Genomic DNA, 14,473 nt, shown 5'->3' with positions numbered 1-14,473 from the left:
AAGAAACAACAAGAATGTTATTATCACCAAGCTTCAAAATGAACTTAAGGCATGCAACTGGTCAGTACTAAAAAGTCTCCCCCTAGATGAAGCAGTAGCATACTTTAATACCAAATTCCTTGCTATTCTTAACTCTCATGCTCCCAGACGCTCTATTAGAACCAAAGTTAATATTGTACCATGGCTTTCTAAAGATACCAAAACTAAAATTTCACTTAGAAACAAAGCATGGGCCACCTACCTAAAAACAAAAGCCCCACTTGATCAACTAAGATTTAGACAGCTAAGGAATGACACCAAAAAATCCATAACCTTAGACAAAAAGAACCACTACTACCATCTACTGCAAAAACACCAAATCAAACCTCAAAAGTTCTGGGCAGGAATAAACAAACTACTGCACGCAGGCCAAACCGCCACTCCACCCCCCTCAGCTTCCCAAAAAAATCCCCAGTAGATATTGCTAATAACTTCAACAGCTTCTTCACAGAGACTATCCAGTCTCTAGCCAGCCAACTCTCTCCCAGTGGCTCTAATTCTAATGTAGCCACACCCAGTACCCAAACATACTTTACCTTCCAACCTGTTCCTACTCAACGTATTCATGATCTACTTTAGAAACTAAGACCCACCACCCTGGCTGCCGACCTCCTCCCAGCAGACTATCTGCAAAAGCTGCTGACACCATAGCCTACCCCATCTCTATCTTGATCAACAGAGCTATATCTGAAGCTACTGTACCCACTATATGGAAACTCTCCCTGTCATACCTCTCCATAAAGGAGGTAGTTCCACTGAACTGTCAAACTTTAGACCCATAGCTATTCAGTCATCTCTAGCTAAAATTATGGAGATGTGTGTACACATACAGCTCCTGCACTACCTCACACAGAACAAGCCATTGTCCAACTTTCAGCATGGCTTTAAGCCACACCACAGTATTACTCCTGCCTCCTCTCTTTTTCTAACATCATTAACCACAACCGCAATAATAACAAACTATCCTCAGCACTCTTTCTAGATCTATCCAAGGCTTTTGACATGGTTGACCACAAAATGCTTATAAATACCTTGAAGGCCTTCTCCTTAAACAACCATGCACTCCAATGGTTTCAATCCTACCTGCAGGGCAGGTAACAGGCAGTCCTATGGCAGATCAAGCTATCATCTCACCTACCCATCACATTAGGAGTCCCCCAGGGATCGATACTAGGACCCCTTCTTTTCTCCATCTTTATCAACGACCTTCATTTAGTCATCCAAGATGCTACCTGCATTCAATATGTGGATGACTCCACCTTGATTTGTTCTGACACCTCACCAGCTACTTTATTCACATTAACCCAAATTACCTTCAATACAGTGGAAAAATTACTCTCCAATCAACATCTAATCCTAAACCCCAACAAAACTAAGTTGCTCCTCTTCTCCCCCATATGCAGGACCCCCCTGCCAGCCTTCAACATAACTGCTAACAATGGCACTATCATCTCCCCAGAAGCCCAAACTAAACTACTGGGTGTCATAGTTAATAACAACTTGAAGTCTGATGCGCATATCAATCAAACTATCAAAATCACTAAAAAAAACTTGACTCTCTTTACAGAATCAAACCTTTCCTTACCCACTTGCTAGAACTGCAATTGCCCATTCCCATCTGCTATCAACTCTTCTCTATGCCTCACCTCTATTCTCCAACTTAAACAAAACAGATCTTAATAAACTATCATCCTGCTATAGCCACATTGCCAGATTTGAAACTGGCACAGCCTACCGGACACACCACTGTCACAACCTAAATCACCTAGGATGGCTTGAACTGCCAAACCTACTGCAGTTCAACCAGCTAATAGTGGCACATAATGTCCTTTACCAACCAGAAAATACGCCTGCACTAAAAAATATTATCAGCCCCTATACCAGCACCCGGCCACTGTGATCATCCACTAGACTCCTAGTTCAAACATACAAATCCAACTACTCAGCTGGGGACTCTCTGTTTGCCAACTCTGTTGGAAAAATATGGAACAGACTCCCAGCTGACTTGACCCTAGAACCCTCAATAACTCAATTCAAAAACAAACTCAAGAAATACTTCAAAACTCATTGGTTATGTCCTTGCACTAACCCCGACTAGTGACCTCTCTATTTCTTAGGTGCCTTACCTTCAACTACTTCTAACTTTTTCTACCACACCATTTCAGGAAGGGCCAATTGTATAACTGCTGATCAGTGTGTCTTAAACCTGAATGTAATGGTATGCATGTTTAACGTTGAAAATAATATGTTTTGTAAAGTGTTTTATAATACGTACTATATGTGGTAAATGCTGGTATTGCTTATGACTAATCTGCTTGAAACTAGGAATTACTAAATGTTCAATGTGTATTATTATCTTGGAGCTTTTCTCCCCGGGCCTCCGCTGAAAATGGACATGTATCCAGTCGGACTATCCCGGTCAACAAATGTAAAATAAATAAAAATAAATAAATAAATATGCAGTGAACTTCTGCTGTGCAACCACTTTTTAGCAGAAACATGAAGGTAATACACAATGGTGATGTCATCCATTGAAATGTGCAGTGTCACAGTTGTCAAGTAAATCTATAGCTGTGCTTGTGTTTCAACAACCTTCATTAGTCTGTAATGTTAGCTATATAGATCAAATCCTGACATCACTGCTTACAGTTAGTGTACATGTTGTTAACAGTGTTGTCACCCACATGTTATGTTCATGTGTAGGTGATGTTTCCGGTTACAACCTTGTCACCACAATAAACAGAACATGCTGGAGGGATAGATTCCTGTCCCAGAGACTTCCCATACTCTGGAACAAACTACCTATCTATATCAAACAAAGATCCTCATTAGCACTCTTCAAGAAAAATCGTGATGATTGGATGGGAGATAGGAAATTCACCCTGGGGATCACTTCTGTGGCTCTGCTCAACAGTGGCACAGGAAAATAATTTTCTTGGGTGGCGAAAGCTAGGGTACCTTTTGGCTAGGCTTATATAGGCCCTAGGGCCGATAGCCTAGTACCTACCTATGAACCTATGAACCTAAGAGTTTATTCTACATTTCTTTTGGAAAGGCTGTATATTAAGACTGATGCTGTCATTTGAATAAATTGTTGTTCCATAACACTTGTAGTAAGACACCTCCTCAGAAATGTTGTGGCCTAAATAAGACGTGTTACAATACGGGATTATATCCACATTGTACATAATTTCTGTTCTACTGTAACAGTGACAACAGCAGGGGGTACAAGCATGTTTGGGTATACCTAGCATCAGGCAATGTTGTCTGATGTACAGCATGATTTTTTTGTAAGTAATTACAGGGACACATGTTCCTTGATTCATAAACATGATGTAATGCTTTCACATAATCACATATATGACAATTGGTGATGCACTTATACTATGGCACATTCACTGAGCTAATACGGTGTTGATTTTCTCAGTGCTTAAGCAAGTATTCCAAACTGTGAATGTAGGCATTTGTGTCCTTAACTGTTCTACATGAAAGACATCCCCCACAATTATGCTATGTACATATAGACTGACAAAGGTGGAGTTCAACAGCTGTAATAACAGCTACACTGTGGTGCACGTGATTAAAAGCCATATTGTTAGTTGGAGGAGTTGTAAAGCTTGTTGTTCAATTGTAGTATAGAGATTAATTTTGTGTGAGCATACTGACATCACACAACAACCATTACATTGCATCAGTCTTATCCTTGATATGTTGAGTGAAGACATGTGAACATAGCTTCAGATTTCATAGCAGTAGACATTTGTTCTGCAAATGTCATGGTGAGTGTGTTACTGTGGCACATGCATGAGTACTGTGATGTTCACGAGTGTGCTCCAGTTCTTGGGTGGTATATGTACAAACATGCATTGAAACATTCCTTGACCATATAACATTCATATAGGACTGATCACAATTGTGTGCACATGAGCATACTCTTTTAATTGCTATCAGTCTGACATGCTGATATGACAGTCATTATAAGGGATCCTTTCTTAATTCACACAATTTCATTTGTTTGTGACAATACCCATTGCTGCCACCTGTGACACTTGCTGACAATGAACAGTTTTGGGAAATACATTGCATCATAGTATGGTGTTGGCATCTGATCTCATCTGTCGCACAATAACTTTGTCAGACTGGAGTGCCATATGCAAGGTTATTACATATGTCACACTATGTTCCCACATTTGTGACACCACACACACACCTACATAAGAGATGCATATCCATTAGAATACTGAAGAGCATAATGTGGTTCAAGAGTAATCCTCCTCATACATGTGTTATGCCTATTTCTGTGACATATGCAGTTAATACACACATCACTGGTATCATTGACGGGATGGGTTCGATTCTTGCAAAAGAAGATTTTGGCTTCTAAGCCATTCCTATTTTCCAGTATGTTATATTGACAGAATGCATGATATACAAATATCCCATAATGTATGTACTGTCCATGCAAACTGTCATCTTATCTTAGCATGTTAATGACATTCATATGTCATGTAATCCCCTCTGTTACAATGTTAATTTGTGTAACTATGAAACTAACAATAAATTCAGTCCAAAGAGGGGATAACTAAATAAACAACAACTTAGAAAAAAACACCTTGATGAGAAGCTAAAAACTGAGGATTTATTATAAACCATAAATGTTAAGTTCTTTTGGCTATTGACCCTTCATCAGAACATACTGAATAAAAAAATGAAAACTCTTAAATACACTCCATAACCAGTCACATGACTACAATCAAACAACTAAAACAATTAAGTAAAAACCAATGTGATCTCAAGGCCCCAAGAAAAACTGTGTTTTTACCTTAAACAAAATGAACTTGTGCTAGTAGAGTCACATATTTTAGCTCGTCTACATTTTGTAGCATGCTGATTCCTAATGAGTACTACTTTGTAATTCACAAACTCAAAAACTATAGGCATGCAAAATAATTTGCTGTTTTAGCTCTCTGTATTCGAGTCTGTTGTCCCTGTTCCCTTTAAACCATGTGTCTGCTTGATCTATTACCACAATTTGCATCAAATTTCTTAAAATCAGAACACTTCATAGAATGTTTGCTCAAAGCATTTTCACAACTGTTTTACTTTGATAGCATACTGGTGTCCATATATTCTTTTCTTTAATGTTCTTGCATTTTTTCCTGCATAAAAAGTGTCACATGAGTATAACACTGAGCCAAATAAACCACATATTGGGAAAGACAGGTGAAAAAAACTGATACTTTAAAAGTTCTACTTGTTCTAGGCTTAATATAAAATGGGGTCTCATAAATAAATCTACATTGAGGGAAATTGTAACACTTTCACATGCCTTTTTCCACTGTCTTGTTCTGAATGTAGGCTCCTCTTTCTAAAATAAATTTCAAATTTTTAGCTTTTTTGTTAATAAAGATTGTTTTTCTCCTACTAATGCCTTTACCTCTATGTTCACCTCAAAAATCTTCCAATTATCATATATAACTTTCTTAATAGCAGCACTATCCAATGTAGAAAACAGGGGCATACTAAAGTCTCAATTTACAATGGATCCATTAGGCTTATGCGACTGTCAATATTCTGCCCCTTTGTGCAATCATCCTAATTGTTTTAATTGTTTTATTGTAATCATGTGACTGGTTATGGAGTGTATTTAAGCGTTTTCAGTTTTTATTCAGTATGTTCTGATGAAGGCTCAGTAGCTGAAAGTGCTTAACATTTGTGGTTTATAATAAATCCTCAGTTTTTAGCTTCTCATCAAGGTGTTTTTTTATAGTTGTACTTTGTGTAACTGCCACATCCTGTAATATCATGTCTGCTTTTTTTACCTATATTTGCTCAGGAACTGTGACCTCCATTAATTATGACACACATACTGAAACATTTTAATATTACAACATTTTCTTTGTGCCATAAGCAGCTTTACATCAATTATCTTACTAGAATTTGAACATTTACCTTCCCCTCTTACATATTTCTGTATACATCTCTTTGCTTTCTGTGCACATTGTCCTCAGCTTACTTTCCCTGACTGGTAATCCAGCGATTGTAGTTGCCCTTGCCATTTTCCCTACCCTCTTACTTATTGCTGTACTCATATGTTTGATTTATGTGCATATTACACTCACTCTCCCTGCCTGATACAGCTTTCATTATTCGCCCTATGCAGCTCTTTATGGTGTCTGTACGAGCACATTTAACAGGTTTGCTCACAGGCAACTTTGCTTTTTTATTGTGTGTGTTTGCGCTGCTCAGCATGTTTTCCTGGTCCCCACCAGTGTTGCTAGCCGCAGAAACATGCTTATATTCAAGTAAGTGTGATAGCAGCATGCATATGCAATTAACGCTACTGTTCATTGCGCTAACACGTGAAACACTGTGTAGGCTTTGCTTGAAGCCTATATGATTGTTCATGAAGCCCACAGATTTAGTTTCTTAGAAAAAACACTAAAGTGATAAGACAACATAAGCATTAAGCCATGTAACACTTTTACAACCCACTAAATGCAAATAGTTGTTCTCCTGTTAACACATATCTTTGAGTATTCTAGATTCTTCTATGCCAAAGTTAAGCAACATGGCATGCACAAAACTTGCAGCAATCTAAGTTTATATTTTCACAGTGGGGAATATAAAACTCATGAGCAGGTACTAAAATATATGTCAGCTTACAGCACCAGAGACAATATAATAGCATCTATATAAAATTATATCTGTATTGCTGCAGCTTATCATAGCCATTATGAACTGCTGTGGTGATACTCTAACTGAAGTTATATTTTAACTCAAAAATTTGCAGCATCATTTTTCACCTTTCTGCATCTTTGCGTTTAAAGAAAATGTGTATAATAACAGTTGAAACTTGAAAATCTGATTGTGCCTGAATATTTCCCCTGATGTGTTGCCTATAAATTCATCAGTCTTTCAGTCTTTGTGATAGTTCCACAGGGCTAACAGCTGGCTATGTTTTCAAATAGTATTGCTAAAAGTTAAATAAGTTCACTTTGCTTGTGAGTTATAAATGCTGTGCCAGTGTGACAACACTTATATCACATCTTCATTACAGCAGCAAAACGTGACATCCATATGAATAATTAGAACTGCTTTGAACACACCATATTATATTTCTCCAAGCAAATCATCAGCAAGAACTGTTGCGAATATCATGATGTAAATATACCTATGTCTTCAACTATGTCTACAGTAGAACTACTTGAGACTAAAGAGGCAAACTTCACAGTTTTACCCCAGCTAACAAATGTATGAATGGCTGAATGAATGAATAAAGAAAGAAAGAAGCTTAGTAAATGTACAAGTGGTGTAAAACATGTGGCTTCTGTATATCAAATTTTCTGTCTTTTACAGTATAAATCTCACTTCAATAACCAAATCAAAGTAGCTATACAAAACATATATACAAAAGATATTGTATACTACATATAATATAAAAGATATTGTATGAAAGATAAAGATTTTGTAGATATACAAAAGAAATTACATTTTTAAAAAAATGGCAGCGTCCTGTCGCTGCAGCTGTGTCGGCTTGTCAGAGAGATATGTTTAATCTGTTTTCTTTTTCACACAAAACTTGAAGCAAATCACTTTCTGGGCTTTTAAGTGGAAGTACATGAACTTAAAGCAGACACAATCTTCTGGAAATTAAGCAGTTAACAGTTTCATGCTGCTGGCTAGATTCCCTGCAATCAGCAGAGTTCCTGGGACCTGCTACACTCACAGAAATATTGCAGCTCTGCATGCCTTTAAGTGTCTAAAACATGAGACAGAAGTTTCTGGAATACTCAGGACAATACAGAAGTAGAAAAGATGTCAGAGAGCTAGAAAAAGGAGCTGCAGGGCTGGAAATGCTGCAAAGTTAAAAACTAATCCTCACAGACCTGCTTTGCCTTCAATACTGCTAGCAAATTGACGCTCGCTGGACAATAAAATGGATGACCTGAGGCTGGAACTCTACAGCAAAAATAATGTCAGAAATACCCATTTATTGATGATTACTGAGACATGGCTGCATAACATGATCAATGATAGTGCTGTTAGCTTAGAAGCCCTCATACTCATTCATGCAGACAGATGTCAAGCCTTGCGTGGAAAGGCCAAGGGAGATGGAGTCTGCATCTATGTGAATGAAAGATGGTGTAAGAACTATGAGATTGTTCAATCACATTGCTCTTATAATCTAGAGTTCCTGTCCTTAAAATGCAGACCCTTTTATGTACCTAGAGATCTAAATGGAATATATGTAACAGTGGTATAGATTCCACCCAGTGCAAACACCACTGAGGTCCTGAACAATCTTTATAACTATATCTGTGAGCTGCAGAGGAAAAACTCAGACTATGCACATGTGGTTGCCAGTGATTTTAATCAAGCAGATCTGAGAGAGGTGCTACCCCACTACTATCAATTTGTAGATTATCCTACAAGGGGTGCTAACATTCTGGACACGGCATATTTCATCATCAAAGGTGCCTACAGAGCAATACAACAACTTAACGTAGGAAGCCCTGACCATCTTTCCATCATGCTTCTGCCAGCCTACAAACCAGCTCTGATCAAAGAAAAGCTCACAGTTAAGCAGGTCAAGGTCTGGCATGAGGGGGCTTTGGAATATCTCCAAGACTGCTTTGATAGTACCTGCTGGAATATTTTCAAAGAGGCAGCTACATCAGTAACAGGTGAACATAGATGATTACACAGAAGCAGTAATAGCTTACATCACTAAGTATGTTGATGATGTATCTGACATCAAAAGCATCACAATCAGTCAAACCAAAAGCCATGGCTCAGTAAGAAAGTCTATGACCTCCTGAAGGCAGGCAATGCAGCATTCAAGGCCAAGGACAAGGACGGTCTCAGTGAAGCTGGAACAAACCTAAAAAGGGGCATTAAAGAGGCCAAGAGGGAATATGGAAAGAAATTAAAAAGTCACTTTGCAGACATGAGGTATACCAGGAGTTTCTAGCAAGGGATACAACAGATTACTGACTATAAAACCAAGTTATCTCAATGTGAAGACAACACTGAATTCCTGGACAGGTTGAACTCCTTCTTTGGGAGATTTGAAAGAAGAACAACATGGCTGCTATAAGGCTACTTATTGACCAGGAGGAGGGGGTGCTCAGCCTTAACTCCAATGGAGTGAGATCTCAAATTAAGAAGGTGAATCCCAGGAAAGCTGCTGGTCCTGACAAAATACTGGGCAAAGTACTTAAAGGCTGTGCAGACCAACTATGCTTAGTTCTAACAGATATCTTCAATACCTCCCTTATTCTTGGTAAAGTTCCCTCTTGCTTCAAGGTGATGAATAATGTCCCTCTTCCCAAAAAAGCTAATCCAGCCTGCCTGGATGATTGCAGACCTGTTGCTGTAACTTACAATGCCACAAAATGATTTCAGAGGCTAGTTAAAAGGCATTTGTTGCCAGAATTTCCATCCACCTTTGACCCTCTATAGTTCACTTATCAGGCTAGCAGATCCACCGCGGATGCTATTTCAATGGCACTCCACCTCTCTCTCGGTCATCTGTAGGGAAGAAACAAGTAAGTCAGCTGTTGTTTATTGACTTCAGCTCAGCATTCAATACAGTGGTTCCAATGCAGCTTATTGATATTGTGTACATCTTGGAGTTAGCAAGCTCATGTGCAACTGGATCCTCGACTTCTTCATGAACAGACCACAGAAAACACGTACGGGCAACAACACCTCGGGATGCATAATAGTCAACACTGGTGTTCCTCAGGGCTGTGTGCTAAACCTTCTGTTGTTCACCATCCTCACCCATGACTGTTCTGCAAAATAAAATTCCAATCACATCATTAAGTTTGCAGATGATGCTATGGTTCTGGGCCTCATCAAAGGGAAGGATGAAAAAGCTTACAGAGACAAGGTCTACTCATTGATTGACTTAGGTGCTAAGAACAATCTTGACCGGAATGACAGTAAAACAAAAATAAATCATTATAGACTTCTGGAAAAGGTCAACCACACACTCACCACTCATGATAAATGGTGAAGAGGTGGAAAGGGTCAAATATACAAAGTTTTCAGGGGTGCACATATCAGAGGATCTCTCTTGGACTGTAAACACTGAACAATTGGTCAAAAAAGCACACCAACATCTCCACTTTCTCAGAAGGCTCAGCAAAGCAAAGCTCCCACCTACTGTTCTCACCATATTCTACAGAGGAGCTGTTGAAAGCATTGTCACTAGTAGCTTCACAGATTATTTTGGGAACAGAACAATAGCAGAAAAAAAAAAGGTACAGGGACTAGTACAAGTTGCCAAAAAAATCATGGGCACCGACTTACCATCAATCCAGGATCTCTTTGCAGCAAGAAGCATTAAATGTGCATCCAAAATATTTTGTGACCTCTCTCACTCTGTATATGCCTGGTTTACACAACTGCTTTGGGCAGGAGATATCAAAGTATCTACTGCAGAACCACCAGATACTTGAACAGCTTTTACCCAACAGTGTTGAGACTTACAAACTCTGATACCAGCCTCTGACTATTTAGTCAATAATCATTCACAATATATAGCTCAGCTGTAAAGTGTGCAATATCTTTTTTTTTATTCTTTGATATAGCAATTTATTTTCATGTGCAATTGCTTGCTGTTTGTCTGATCCAGATGAACAAAAGAGGGCAATCATAATGTGCAATCTACTATGTCATGCTGCTATGTACAGTATTCTTCTTATGACTGTCTGGGGGGGGGGGCTGTGTGTTTTTGCTGTTATTATTGGTTTATTTATTCTTCAGGGGTCTTGTATTGAATAGCTTTTTTTAAATTTAAATGTTATACTGTTTTTCTTGTTATCCTTGCTTCCTGTGTACTCTCTGGTGAGTTGATACTGAGAATTTCATTTAGGCTGCACTTGTATAGTCATAAGTGACAATAACGTTTAACTTTGACTTTTAACTTTCATATATGACATCCTCGCCATTGTCTGGATATGAAATGTTTTGGAATTGACCAATTTCATAAATCTCAATATAAAACATTTAACTTATCTGATAAGCAAATATATTATGAAAACACATTTCTAAAAAGTGCCTTTCCTTACAATTTGACTATTAAGCTTATTTTTAGTGTTACTCTAAAATAAAAAGCTAGGTGCCAATCATCAGTGTGATCATGACAGAAGCTCTTTGGAAATGTTCTTTCAAAAACACAAAATTTAACCTAGACAGGAACATGAGCTCAGGACCATTAACAATAATCAGTGAGTCTTATAAATATAAGAATGTCAGGACAGGTTCTTAAATGAATGAACATTTTTGCATCCCACAAATGTTTTAAGCATTTCAATCTCACTATCTGTTTTAGCTACTTAAAACTTAAAAAAAATTTGTGAGAGATTCAGCCTATAACATCTAAACCTAAAGAAAGTGAAACAGTATTGTATATTTTTTCATTCCTCAGAGAATAAAAAGGATACCTGAAAATAAAATAGTGAAACAGTGCATATAGATTATTTTACCTTATTCACCTCATGCAGAGAACTCCTTAAAATATTCAGCAGATCAAAAAAAAAAAAATCTAAAAATTGATACAAATCTGAAAATATATATTAGTAAAGAAGCCCATATACGTAAGTATCTGAATCTGTACATAATTTAAAATCCTTCTTCATAAAACAATTCCTTAGAAAGAAAGATTTTCAATTGAAAAATAAATGCAGATGCACCTTCACTAATTAGTGTAGAAATATGTCACACTATATAAGATAATATCTTAGGATCATAGGATTATAGGAGTATACTAGGCTAATAGCCCTGGGGCCATTACAAGCATAGCCAATAGTTTATACCCAAAAAGAAAACTCAGTAAGCACCTGTCACCCCTGTCAATGAGGGACACAGGTGGAACCCCTGGGACAAATTTGTGGTTTTCCATCCACACATCAAGGTTGTGCTTGAAGAGGGTCAGCGACGTACTCTGTTTGATGTGTATGGGAAGTTTATTTCAGAGACAGGGCAGCCTCTGGGAGACAAACCTGTCTCTCCAGCAGGTTTTGTTAATGTTGCATATTAGATTTAGGCCTTTCAAGTGGGTAATGCATGAGGAGTTAGACTTACGGATATGGGGCATCTCTAGTAGGCAGGTTCCGAGTTTGCTTTGTAGGCGAGACACAGATAACCTCTAAGCAATTTGTACGATACAAAGCAGAGTGATAATGATTTGAGCCTGTCCACATAGAACAGTTGTTGGAGGCCAGGGATTCCCTTTATGAGGTATTTCTGTGGCCTTTCCAACTAGTGCAGGTGTTTAGAGAGGTACACACCAAATGGAACATTGTACACAATTATTGGCCTAATGAGTGAGACATACAAAGAGGTAATAACCTAATTTTTTCTGGATGCAATCCCTTTACTGAGATGAAGCAAGTAAAAGGCCTTTTTGATCACTGATGCTACACGATGGTCGAATGTGAGATTGTTGTCAATCTGTGTACCCAGGTCTCTCACCACAGGTTGTGTGCTTAGGGGGGTTGCTGTTGATGTGGTAATCAGTAGGGGCTGTGTTTTTGCCAAATGGTATGATAATACATTTTTTCCATTTAATGGTGTAGTGGTAAATTGCTCTGAGTATGGTGTACAGGAACCTGGGTTCAAGTTTTGGCAGGGCTGATTGTTTAAGGTGTTAGGTTTGGTGTAATGGTTAAGGTGTTTACCTTACAGACACAAGGTACAGGGTTTGATTTTCACATGGGGTAATTGGCTAGGCTTGAAATGGCTCACAACTGCAGTTAGCCTAGTACTAATCTATGAACTTAAGGCCATGACTTTGGCACCAGTCATTTTTTGGTGTGAGACCCTCTTGTAGTATGTTAACATCATTTTGGGATTCAAAGACAGCACCCAACTTACAATTGTCTGCAAACTTAGTCAGCCACAGGCCATTTGTCTTTGCCTGGACCTCTGAGAAGTAGATGCCAAACAGTAGGGGTCACAGGAAACATCCCTGGGGGACACCACTAGTGACAGGTCTGCTGTCGGAGATGGACGTGCCTATTTTTACCTATTGGTGAGCTGGTTGACCACCCACTTGATGAGATGTACAAGTGGGGGATTGTGTCAAAGGCTTTGGCCAAGTCACGGTAAGCTGTATGTATTGACTTTCCCTCATCCAGAGCCTTAGTGACAGTCTCAAAGAAGTCAACTAGGTTCAACGGGTAAGATCTACCCTTGACAAATCCAAACGAGGTGAGGTCAAGTGCTTGAAGATTGCTTATGATCTTGTTTATGAGGTCCATAATAATACACTCCATGATGTTACAGATCAGACTTGTCAAGCTAATGGGGCAATAGTTTCCAGAGTCAGAAGTGGCACCACCTTTGTGTAAGGGGATGACAATGGCAGTTCTCCACTTTGATGGAATGAAGCCTGTACTTAGGCTGTGGTTGAATAAGGTGCTTAATGGTGAAGCTAGTTCTTGCTGGAGATGGTGCAGAATACAGCCTGAGATACTATCAGGTCTCATGGAAGCTGTGTTCTTTGCCTTGGAGAGGGCCTTTAACACTTGATCCTTGGAGATGTGAGGTGCAGGACAAGTTTTGGGGATATCAAATGGGCTTTTGGGGGACCAGGGGTGTGAAGTTTGCTCTGAACCTATCTGCCAGTAGGTTGGCTAAGTCAACAGGATCAGTAAGTGGTACCACTAGTTACTAATCCAGAAAAAAAACTGAGCTTTGCCGTGGAGGTTCCTGACATACCTAAAGAAGGCTTTGTGGTTTCCCTTTGTCTCAGAGGCTAGTTTTGATTCATAATTGGCTTTGGAGGTATTCACTAGTGATCTAATTTGCTTTTTGAGGCTAAGGAGTGAGTTTTTCCATTTGCAAATTTGTTCCTTCTTACCCTTGGACAACAGTTTATTCATTTTATTGTGAAGCCTGTTGATAGAAGATGTCCACCAGATATTTTGTGTTTCCTTGAGGAGCAGTTTTGTGTTACCTTGAGGAGCAAGTTTTAGTTCTGTTGGGTATGAGTGAGTCCATGCAGTTGTACAGGTGCTTGTATACTGCATTGGCGCACTTTTCAGCATAGTTGCCTGCATCCTCTGAAGGGGCAGTATTGTGAAGCTACTGATACCCTTCCTTAGAAGGTTGTAGTCAATGTTTGAGAGGTTTTTTAGCCTAATTATGGCTGATTGGGATTGGGTGGGATAGAAACTTCGAATAAGACAGACTGATGGTCTGATCTCACCAGGGAAAAACTTACTATGGCAGTGGTGCAGCGATCACCTATGTTAGTGGGAACCAAGTCCAGAATGTTATATCCCCTTGTGGAGGTTGAGACGAGCTAGTCTAGTGTGTTAGAAGTGATGAAGTCAAGGAATCATTGGGTGAGTGTATTAGTGTAGGAATAGTTCACCCAGTCTATTTTGGGGTAGTTGAAGTCACCAGGGATCAGGGT

This window comes from Protopterus annectens, chromosome 2.part1 (genome assembly GCF_019279795.1).
Source record: "Protopterus annectens isolate FY-2018-M chromosome 2.part1, PAN1.0, whole genome shotgun sequence".
In the NCBI taxonomy this organism is placed as follows: domain Eukaryota; kingdom Metazoa; phylum Chordata; order Ceratodontiformes; family Protopteridae; genus Protopterus; species Protopterus annectens.
Note: the sequence above shows the minus strand (reverse complement) of the source record.